Raw genomic sequence first — 9597 nt, 5'->3', positions numbered from 1 at the left:
AAAGGAACTTCTTCAAGGGGAAAGACAAAGTTCCCGCCAAGGTTTAGGATATCATTTTTGACTGTGCCATTTTTAAGCCTCCAGAACCTATACCTTTAAAATGGTTAATGGATAAGCCAATTTGGATAGAACAAAGGCTGCTGAGTAAAGAGAAACTGGAGGCTTTAGAGGACTTAACATTGGCCTTTAATAGTCTTAGATTTAAAAGACTGTTTCTTTACTATCCCCTTAGCTGAGCAAGACTGTGAATGGTTTGCATTTACAATTCCTTTGGTAAGCAACCTGCAGCCTGCTAAGCATTTTCATTGTTTTACAGATAGGTCTAGTAATGGTATAGCTTCTTATTCTGGCTCAAAAAGTAAAGTTTTCCAGACACCCTATACTTCAGTTCAAAAAGTGAAACGTGTAGCTTTAATTGAGGTATTGACTGCTTTTAACATGACTATTAATGTTATTTCTGATCCTTCATATGTGGTTCATTCCACACAGTTAATTGAAAATGCTCAGTTACGATTTCATACAGAAAAACAACTGATGATAAAAACAAAAAAGGGGGAGAAACAGGGATTATGGGACAGCTCATACACAATTGAATCTAGCATTATTAACTTTAAATTTTTTGAGCTTGCCCAAAGGCCAGATGTTATCAGCAGCTGAACAGCATCTACAGAAACCAGCTGCAAAGACAGAAGCAAAGCAATTGATTTGGTGGAGAGATCAGATAACAAAAATTTGGGAAATAGGTAAAATAATAACTTGAAGTAGAGGTTATGCTTGTGTTTCTCCAGGCCAAAATCAACAGCCAATTTGGATACCATCAAGACACCTGAAACCTTATCATGAGCCAGATGCTGAGGAAGAGATTTTGGGAGGATCCCGAGGACCCCCTGGTTGCAGGCATGTCAAGGCTGACAGTGAGGAGGACCCTAACTGTCATATGCAACACCCATCAAACACAGCCATCCACCTGGTGACAGATCAAGAAACTGTCACAGATGGCAGAAGAAAACCTGAGGAAAGCAGGACAACCAGTCACAATGAGTAATTTAATGGTAGCTATGATAGCAGATATCCACCACTGCCATGAGTATTCCTTCAATAAGGGCTGACACAGAGAACAATTATACTTATTGGGCATATTTATCAATCTTGGCTGGCAATAATGCCTGGATGTAATCACTCTATGACACAGTTACACATGCTTGCTGGTCTCAGTATTTACCCTAATAAATCTGCTCCTATAATTGAGGCATTCTGCCCTCAAAAACCTATTTGTAAACAAAATAGAACCTGGCCAGAAATAATGAACATACCTGTTTAGGAAGATTGCATTGCAGAATAGGCAGAGGTGCTGAGCAACAATTCCTATGGAATCATCATTGATTGGTCTCCTAAGGGGATGTTTAGCTTAAATTGCACCTCTCAGTCTGCGTGTCATGGCCACACTATGTTCAACTGGTCTGAACAAAATGGCCAGATGGTAGAAATGCAAGAAGTACAGCAAGAATTCTATTATCTGGAACCATGGTGGTATAGTGGCACCTCAACCTCAAATGATATGGCCAGCTCTAGGAGCTTAACATAAGGATTGGTGGAAGCTATTAATAGCTCTTAATAAGATCAACATTTGGGAAAGAATAAAAAAGCATGTAGAAGGACACTCTACAAACTTGTCTTTGGATATTACTAAATTAAAGAACAAATATTTAAAACATCCCAGGCACACCTGACCCTAATGCCAGGAACTGGAGTGCTTAAAGGAGCTGCAGACAGATTAGCAGCTAGTAATCCATTAAAATGGATAAAACCACTTGGAAGCTCTGTGATTTCAATATTGATTGTGCCTTTAATCTGTGTGGTTTCTCTTTGTATAGTCTGCAGATGCGGATCCTGACTCCTGCAAGAAGTAGCTCACTGTGACAAAGCTGCCTTTGCTTTTATCACTTTGCAAATCAAAGAAGGGGGACATGTTGGGAGCAGGCCCTCAAAAATCTGGCCATAAACTGGCCCCAAAACTGGCAATAAACAAAATCTCTGCAGCACTGTGACATGTTCGTGATGGCCATAAGGTCCACATGGGAAGGTTGTGGGTTTACTGGAATAAGGGCAAGGAACACCTGGCCCAACCAGGGCGGAAAACCACTTAAAGGTGTTCTTAAACCACAAACAATAGCATGAGTGATCTGTACCTTAAGGACTTGCTCCTGCTGCAGATAACCAGCCAAACCCATCCCTTTATTTCAGTCATCCCTTTGTTTCCCATAAGGAATACTTTTAGTTTGTCTATAATCTATAGAAACAATGCTTATCACTGGCTTGCTGTCAATAAATACATGGGTAAATCTCTGTTCAAGGCACTCAGCTCTGAAGGCTGTGAGACCCCTGATTTCCCACTCCACACCTCTGTATTTCTGTATGTGTGTCTTTAATTCCTCTAGCACCACTGGGTTAGGGTCTCCCTGACTGAGCTGGTTTCGGCATATTACAGCTCTTAACAGTGGCGCATCTGGAGTTGTTTGTTCCTCCCAGTGGGTTTGAAGCCACAGTCCTTCTCAGTGAGTGTTACAGCTCTTAAACGTGGCAGGTCTGGAGTTGTTTGTTCCTCCTGGTTGGTTTGTGGTCTCGCTGACTTCAGGAGTGAAGCCACAGACCTTCACAGTGAGTATTACAGCTCATAATGGTATTGTGAACCCAAAGAGTGAGGAGCAGCAAGATTTATTGTGAAGAGTGAAAGAACAAAGCTTCCACAGCATGGGAGGGCACCCGAGAGGGTTGCCACTGCTGGTTTGGGTGGCCAGCTTTTATTCCCTTATTTGGCCCCACCCATGTCCTGCTGATTGGTCCATTTTACAGAGTGCTGATTGGTGCTTTTACAAACCTTTAGCTAGACACAGAGGGCTTATTGGTGTGTTTTTACAGACTGCCTATTGGTGCATTTACAAACATTTAGCTAGACACAGAGCACTGATTGGTGTTTTTGCAATCCTTTAGCTAGACAGAAAAGTTCTCCAAGTCCCCACCCAACCCAGAAGCCCAGCCAGTTTCACCTCTCAATCCCCCCTCTAAACAGGACACCCCAACTGCTGTTGGGAATTGGACGATGACCACTCTAGCTACTTCCTGCTGGATGGGGGCAAAGAAGGGGCCCTGCAGTTGTAGTGTCCTCCAGAGGGGAACTCTTTAGGCCAGTGAAAGGGCCAGTGGGTCACTCCAGGAGTCCTTGGTAGAAGTTGTTAGTTGAGCTCATTTGGGCTTCCATTTGTCAGACCATCTGTAGCTTGATGACATCGATCCTAGAGAAAACAAATTTGACAAAGAAGTTAAAAATACAGGGCCCAAAGGTGAGTAATAGCAAGATGGCTGCCACAGGACCTAGAAAGGGGAGAAGCCATGTTGCCAACTCCAGAGGTTGGTATAAGAGTTTGAAAGGCGTTGTCTGATTTCAGAAGCCTTTTCCTGTAAATGCCAGGTGGCATCTCTTACTATCCCTGACTGGTTAGTGTAAAAACAACACTCTTCACCTAAGAAGGTGCAGAGTCCTCCTTTCTCAGCAGTAAGGAGGTCTAGGCCTAGGTGGTTCTGGAGAGTCACTGCTGCCAAAGAGTCTATTTGGGATTGTAGAGTAAGAATAGATTTTGTTATTTCTTGCAAACTGTCTGAGAAATCCTTTGAGAGTGTGTGGTAGTAGGATAATGAAGTAGATAAACTGGCTATTCTGGTTCCTGTAGCAGTAGCCATTCCTAACCCTATAAATAGGGGTATTAGTTGTATGGCTCTGTGCTGATGGACTTGAGCTTTGAGGGGTACTGATAGAGTCTGATTTCCTGGGGCAATGTTAATGTTGAGACTTAGAAAGACTAAGGTGCAGGTGCCTGTCCAGTTAGTGGAGAGGCAGGTATAGGTTGATGTTCCACATAAGAATATACCTTGGCTGGGTAGACAGAACTTGTTGTGTATGTTAAAAAGATGTGTAAGTTTGTTGTTTTCATTTTCCCATACTCCTGGAGTACTTGCCAAGGTAGCTCCAGTGAGCAGCTGGAAAGGGGTGTTGGGAGCAAACTGAGTGGCTCCCTGTGTTCTATTTTCCCATTGGATAAAAAAATGTTTTGTATCTACTAGGAACCATTCAAGAGAGTGATTGAAAGGGGATGAGAAGGCATTCACTAGTGGTGGGGGGCGCTGCTGCAGGGGGTCCAGGAGTGAATGGTCATGCAGGGAGTATGTTTGCCATTACAAAACCTGGACTCTTTGTTAAGCAGGGAGGAGACGATGATTTTTGGGGGCCCTGAGAAGCAGACAAGCCATCTGAATGGAGCTGTTTGGGTGACTCGGGAGTTACTATGATCAGTTGGGGCTTGAAGTTGTAGGGTGTAATTACACTGATGGGTAGTAGGTGCCCCAGGGGCAGGCCTGATAACAGGTTGCATTGGATGCATAAAGGGGCTTGGAAAGTTAAGATGGTATTCATAGTTACAGGGCCGTGTATGGGCTTTTCATTTCTTGTGTAATAGGTTACGTTGGAAATGTAAGAATGTAAAAGTTGGATTACACATCCTGTTAGGGTATTCTCAGTCCTATCAGAGATGGGGAAGTTGGCTAATGATTGTATATTTAGAAGTCAGAAATGACCTTTTCCTTCATAATGAGGGTGGTAGGTTAAGTTGGTAAAGACCCATTTTTTTGCAGGAATGGGAGTGGCAAGGTAAGCAGAGGTTGATAGAGAGATACAAAGCCAACAATCGTTTGCCAGGGAAGGATTGGACTGGTTTAACAGAGAGTGGGTTAAGTTGAGAGTCTTGTAGAGGCAATTAGGAGCTAGTGGAAGGGGAGGGGTGGCTGTATGAGGTATCCAAGGAAGCAGGAGGGATAGGTAGGCAAAAAGTAAATAGGAAGGTAAAGAGGGTGCTCTGGAAGACGAGATCATTTTATCCAGGCTGAGTTAAAGGTAAGAGTAAATTGCTGTCAGAAGGAAGGAAGATAGAAATAAGGTTGATGTGATTAAGATTTTCCTCCCAGCAGGAACTACAGTATATAGCCCTATCACAAAGAGTATGGTTAGTATGCTGCTTAATAATATGATGAAATAGTAAAAGGATTCCATTAAAGGGGTAAGGAAGGGTGTTAAAGAGAAAGATTATGTAGGTTTTCACTTATCTTTTTTAAGGAGGATGGGGTTTTTCTTCAGGATCACTGGTAGGAGCCTCTTTAGTCTGGGATGTTTCCTTCCAAAATAGGAGATGCAAGTCCTCCAATGGTTCACAGGTGTATCGAGGCTGGTCTGACTGATCTTGGGACTCCTGAGCTGATGGTCCCGCAGGTTTCTCAGGGGGTGTCCAAAATTTAACTCGGATGTGGTGAATCCAAAATTCCACTCCTGCCACCTTAACTGCAGTGGGGGTAGAGAGGATTACCAAGTATGGTCCTTCCCACAAAGAATCCATAGATGGGGAGGTAGAGGGGAGAGATTTGACCAACACTAGATCTCCTGGTTGAAACAACTCTGTTCTCTTTCCTCTGTGACATCCTTTGGGTAGGTTTTTAAGGTTTTGTTGACACTTTGCCAAAGAAGTGACATCTTTGACCAAGTTGGCCGTTTTCTGATCAAGTAGGAGGTCATTTGTGAGAAAAGGTCCATACAGCATTTCATATGGACTGAGCCCCATTTTGTGAGGAGAATTTCAGATTCTCAACAAGGCCATGGGCAAAACAGTAGGCCATGGGAGATGAGTGTCTTGTGTTAGTTTCCTTAAGTGCCTCTCGAGTGTTTCATTTGCCTTCTCAGCCTTCCCTGAGGATTGTGGCCTCCAACTGCAGTGAAGATGATACTGTATTCCTTGCACCCTGGAAATTTCCTGAGTTATTGTGGCTTTAAAATCCAGACCACTGTTGCTCTGTAAGCTTTGGGGAAGCCAAAATTTAGGAATTGTTTCATGAATTAGGACTTTAATCACTTCCTGAGCCTTCACTGTCTTGCAGGGGAAAGCGCCTATCCAATTTGTAAAGGTATCAACACAGATCAACAAGTATTGAAATCCCTTTGACTTAGGCATATGGATGAAGTCTAACTGCCAGTCCTCTCCAGGATAGTGACCTATTCTTTGCTCCCCAAAAGGGGCCTTATGATGGACCAAGGGATTATCCTTTTGGGACACCTCACAGGCTTTGACTACCTGTCAGATGGTCCAGAGGAGATTTGGCTCTGTAAATAGGGATTTGGCTATTTGATGAGTGTTTTCAATACCCATATGAAAAGTTTGGTGGAGGGTTTTAAGTATTTTCCACTGGCTGTCTTTGGGCATAAGTACCTTTCCTTCTTCTGTCATTAACCACCCGAGGGGAGAAAACTATGCCCCCATGAAAATCCCCATTTTGTTTCAGTCGGGGAATACGGGGGCTTAATCTCTTGGAGGGGGTTGTTCCATACCAAAGGTCCTTCCGTAGGTATTTCTAATGGGAGGTTCTGCCTGGTGGCAAATTTGGCCTCAGCATCTGCCTGACAGTTTCCTTCTGCCTTTTCTCCTTCACCTTTCTGATAGCTTTGGCAGTGTAAGACTGCCACCTCCTTGGGTTTTTGCACTGCGTGCAATAACTCCATAATTTCCTTGTGGTATTTAATAGGGGTTCCCCCAGAGGTTAGGAACTCCCTTTCTTTCCATATTGCAGCATGGGCATGTAGGATTAGATAAGCATACTTTCTATCTGTATATACATTTATTCTTTTTCCCTTTCCCAGTTCTAAGGCTCGGGTAAGTGCCACTACTTCTGCTAACTCGGCACTGGTCCCTGGGGAAAGAGGCTTACTTTCAAGTACAGTTACATCACTAACTATGGCATAACCTGCCCTTCATATCCCATCCTTCACAAATGAACTTCCATCGCTATATAGGTTAAGATCAGGTTAGCTAAGGGGACTTCTAAAAGATCATCTCGGGCTGCATAAATCTGAACTATAATTTGTTGGCAGTCATGCTCGATTTGTTCCCCATCCTCTGGGAGGAAAGTGGCAGGGTTGAGGGCCTCACAAGTACATATTTGAAGCACTGGTCCCTCAAAGAGTAGTGCCTGGTATCTAAGCAGGTGGTTGTCTGATAGTCGTAAACTTCCTTTGGCACCTAGGAAGCCCCTGACACTAAGACGGTCGCCGCCACAACTACCCATAAACAGTGAGGCCAGCCTTTTGCTACTGCATCAATTTCCTTACTTAGGTATGCCGCTGGTCATGGGGTTGCCCCATGAGTCTGAGTGAGGACTCCATGAGCTATCCCTGCTCTCTCTGTGACACATAAAGAGAAGTTTTGTCCTGCTGGAAGGCTTAAAGCTGGAGCTTGTACTAGGGCCTGCTTTAAAGTTTTGAAGGCTGCTTCTGCCCCTGGTTCTCATGCAACTAGATGAGTATTTGCCCTCTGGGTCTCCTTGATTAGAGTATAGAGGGGCCTGGCTATCTCACTGTATCCGGGGATCCATAGTCGGCAAAAGCCCAGTGATTCCAAGGAACCCCCACAGCTGTTTTAATATATTGGGATGAGGATAAGCCAGCATAGGCTGTATTCATTCCTTGCTGAGGGCCCTGGTCCCTCTGGCCAAGATTAGGCCTAGATATTTGACTTACTGTAGGCAAAGCTGGGCCTTCTACCTAGATGCCTTGTACCCTTGATTAGCTAGAAAGTTCAAGAGATCTAGAGTAGCCTGCTGGTACGAGCCTTCCAAACTGGTAGCCAAAAGTAAATCATCCACATACTGAAAGACCAGAGTGCCTGGACTTGAGAAGTGGCCTAGATCTTGGGCCAGTGCCTGACCAAGCAGATGAGGGCTATTCCTAAACCCGTGGGGCAAGACCATCCACGTAAGTTGGGACGTGTGGCCTGTGGGATCCTCAAAGGCAAAGAGGAACAGGGAGTCAGAGTGCAGGGGAATACAAAAGAAGGCATCCTTGAGGTCCAGAACAGTGAACCATTTTGCTTCCTCTGGTATTTGAGAGAGCAGGGATAAGGGTTGGGTACAACTGGATATAGAGGAATTACTGCCTCATTGATGAGTCTAAGATCTTGCACTAGTCTCCACTGACTGTTCAGTTTTTGTACTCTAGAATTGGGGTGTTGCAGGGACTGCTGCATTTCCTTACGAAGGCTTGAGCTTTTAAATGTTTAACAATATCCTGTAATCCTTTAAGGGCTTCAGGCCTTAAGGGATATTGCATTTGATAAGGAAAAGTGGTGGGGTCTTTTAGCTTGATTTGGACTGGGCGGGCATTTTTTGCCTTTCCAAATTGCCCTTCCAATGCCCAGACCTCAGGGTTGATTCCCTTCTGAAGTAGAGACAACAAATGAGTAACTTGTTCCCCATATTCATGTAGAGAACAGCTCCAGCCTTGGCTAATATATCCCTCCCTAATAAGGGTGTGGGACTTTCAGGCATGACAAGAAAGGCATGTAAAAAGAGCAAAGTTTCCCAATTACAACTGAGGAGGCGGGAGAAATACTTGGTTACAGGCTGTCCCAGGATTCCTCGGATAGTAACGGACCTTGAGGACAGTTGTCCAGGACAGGAGATTAACACTGAGAAGGCCGTGCCAGTATCCAGGAGGAAGTCAATTTCCTGGCCCTCAATGGTTAAATGTACCCGGGGCTCAATGAGGGTGAAGATATGAGCTGGCACTTGCCCTGGGCACCCTCAGTCCTGTTGTTGGATCATCTTGTTGGGGGATTCTGGCCCAGAGAACCTTTGTCCTCTGGGGCAGTGTGCCTTCAAGTGATTGCCTTGGCATACTGGACATGGGCGAGGGGGTAGCTTGTTTCTCTTTGAACAATCATTTTTAAGGTGTCTTTGTAAACCATACTCAGAACAAGCCCTCCTGGGTGATTGGCCTGCTCCATTTTCTGTCCCTTCTGAACCACCAAGGTTTGTTTGTCTGAGGGCTGTCACTAAGGTTGCAGCCTTTTTCTGATCTTGCTTTTCCTTTTGGGCCTGTTGCTGTTGGTCCCTATTATAGAACACCAAGGTTGTCTGGTTTAATAATGCCTCCAGATTTTGTTCAGGGCCCCGGGCTTGCTTTTGGAGCCTTCTTCTGATATCTGCAGGTGATTGGGCAATAAACTTATCTTTTAGAAGCAACTGACCCTCGAGTGAGTTGGGTGACGGGGAGTATATTTTCTTAAGGCCTCCTGTAGCTGCTCAAGGAAGGTAGAAGAATTTTCTTCCTTTCCCTGAGTTATGGTGGACATGATTGAATAATTCACGGGCTTTTTCCTAATTCTCCTTAGTCCTTCTATACCACAGGTCAACAGACGTTTGCGACTCCAGTCCCCATGGTCTGAGTTGAGGTCCCAATGGCGATGCATACTGGGGATGGCTTGCTGACTGGTAGGGAATTTGTCCTTTTCTTTGGCTGTCATTCTATCATTTACTTGACTAAGATACCAGGTATCTCCAAACTCTCGGACTGCATCTAAAGCCACATTCTTTTCATTAAAGGCCAGAGTTTCACCTAAGAATAGTATGACATCTCTCCAAATGAGATCAAAGGTTTGCCCTAGACCCTGTAAGACATCTATATACCTATCAGGATCATCTGAAAACTTCCCCAGGTCTGCCTTGATC

The 9597-nt window shown here is 44.5% G+C and overlaps 1 long non-coding RNA gene across 1 annotated transcript in view; it reads right to left on the bottom strand.

Moving 5' to 3' along the window:
- Positions 1–1088: 1088 nt before the first annotated feature.
- Positions 1089–9597, bottom strand: part of LOC139355861 (uncharacterized) — a 169333-nt gene continuing 160824 nt past the window's right edge. The window contains exon 3 of the long non-coding RNA XR_011607073.1: positions 1089–5898. This is a non-coding gene — a long non-coding RNA (uncharacterized lncRNA). The remainder of the gene's footprint in view (positions 5899–9597) is intronic.

Source organism: Macaca nemestrina, chromosome 8 (genome assembly GCF_043159975.1).
Source record: "Macaca nemestrina isolate mMacNem1 chromosome 8, mMacNem.hap1, whole genome shotgun sequence".
Classification (NCBI taxonomy): Eukaryota; Metazoa; Chordata; class Mammalia; order Primates; family Cercopithecidae; genus Macaca; species Macaca nemestrina.
This window is presented reverse-complemented; position numbering and strand designations above follow the sequence as displayed.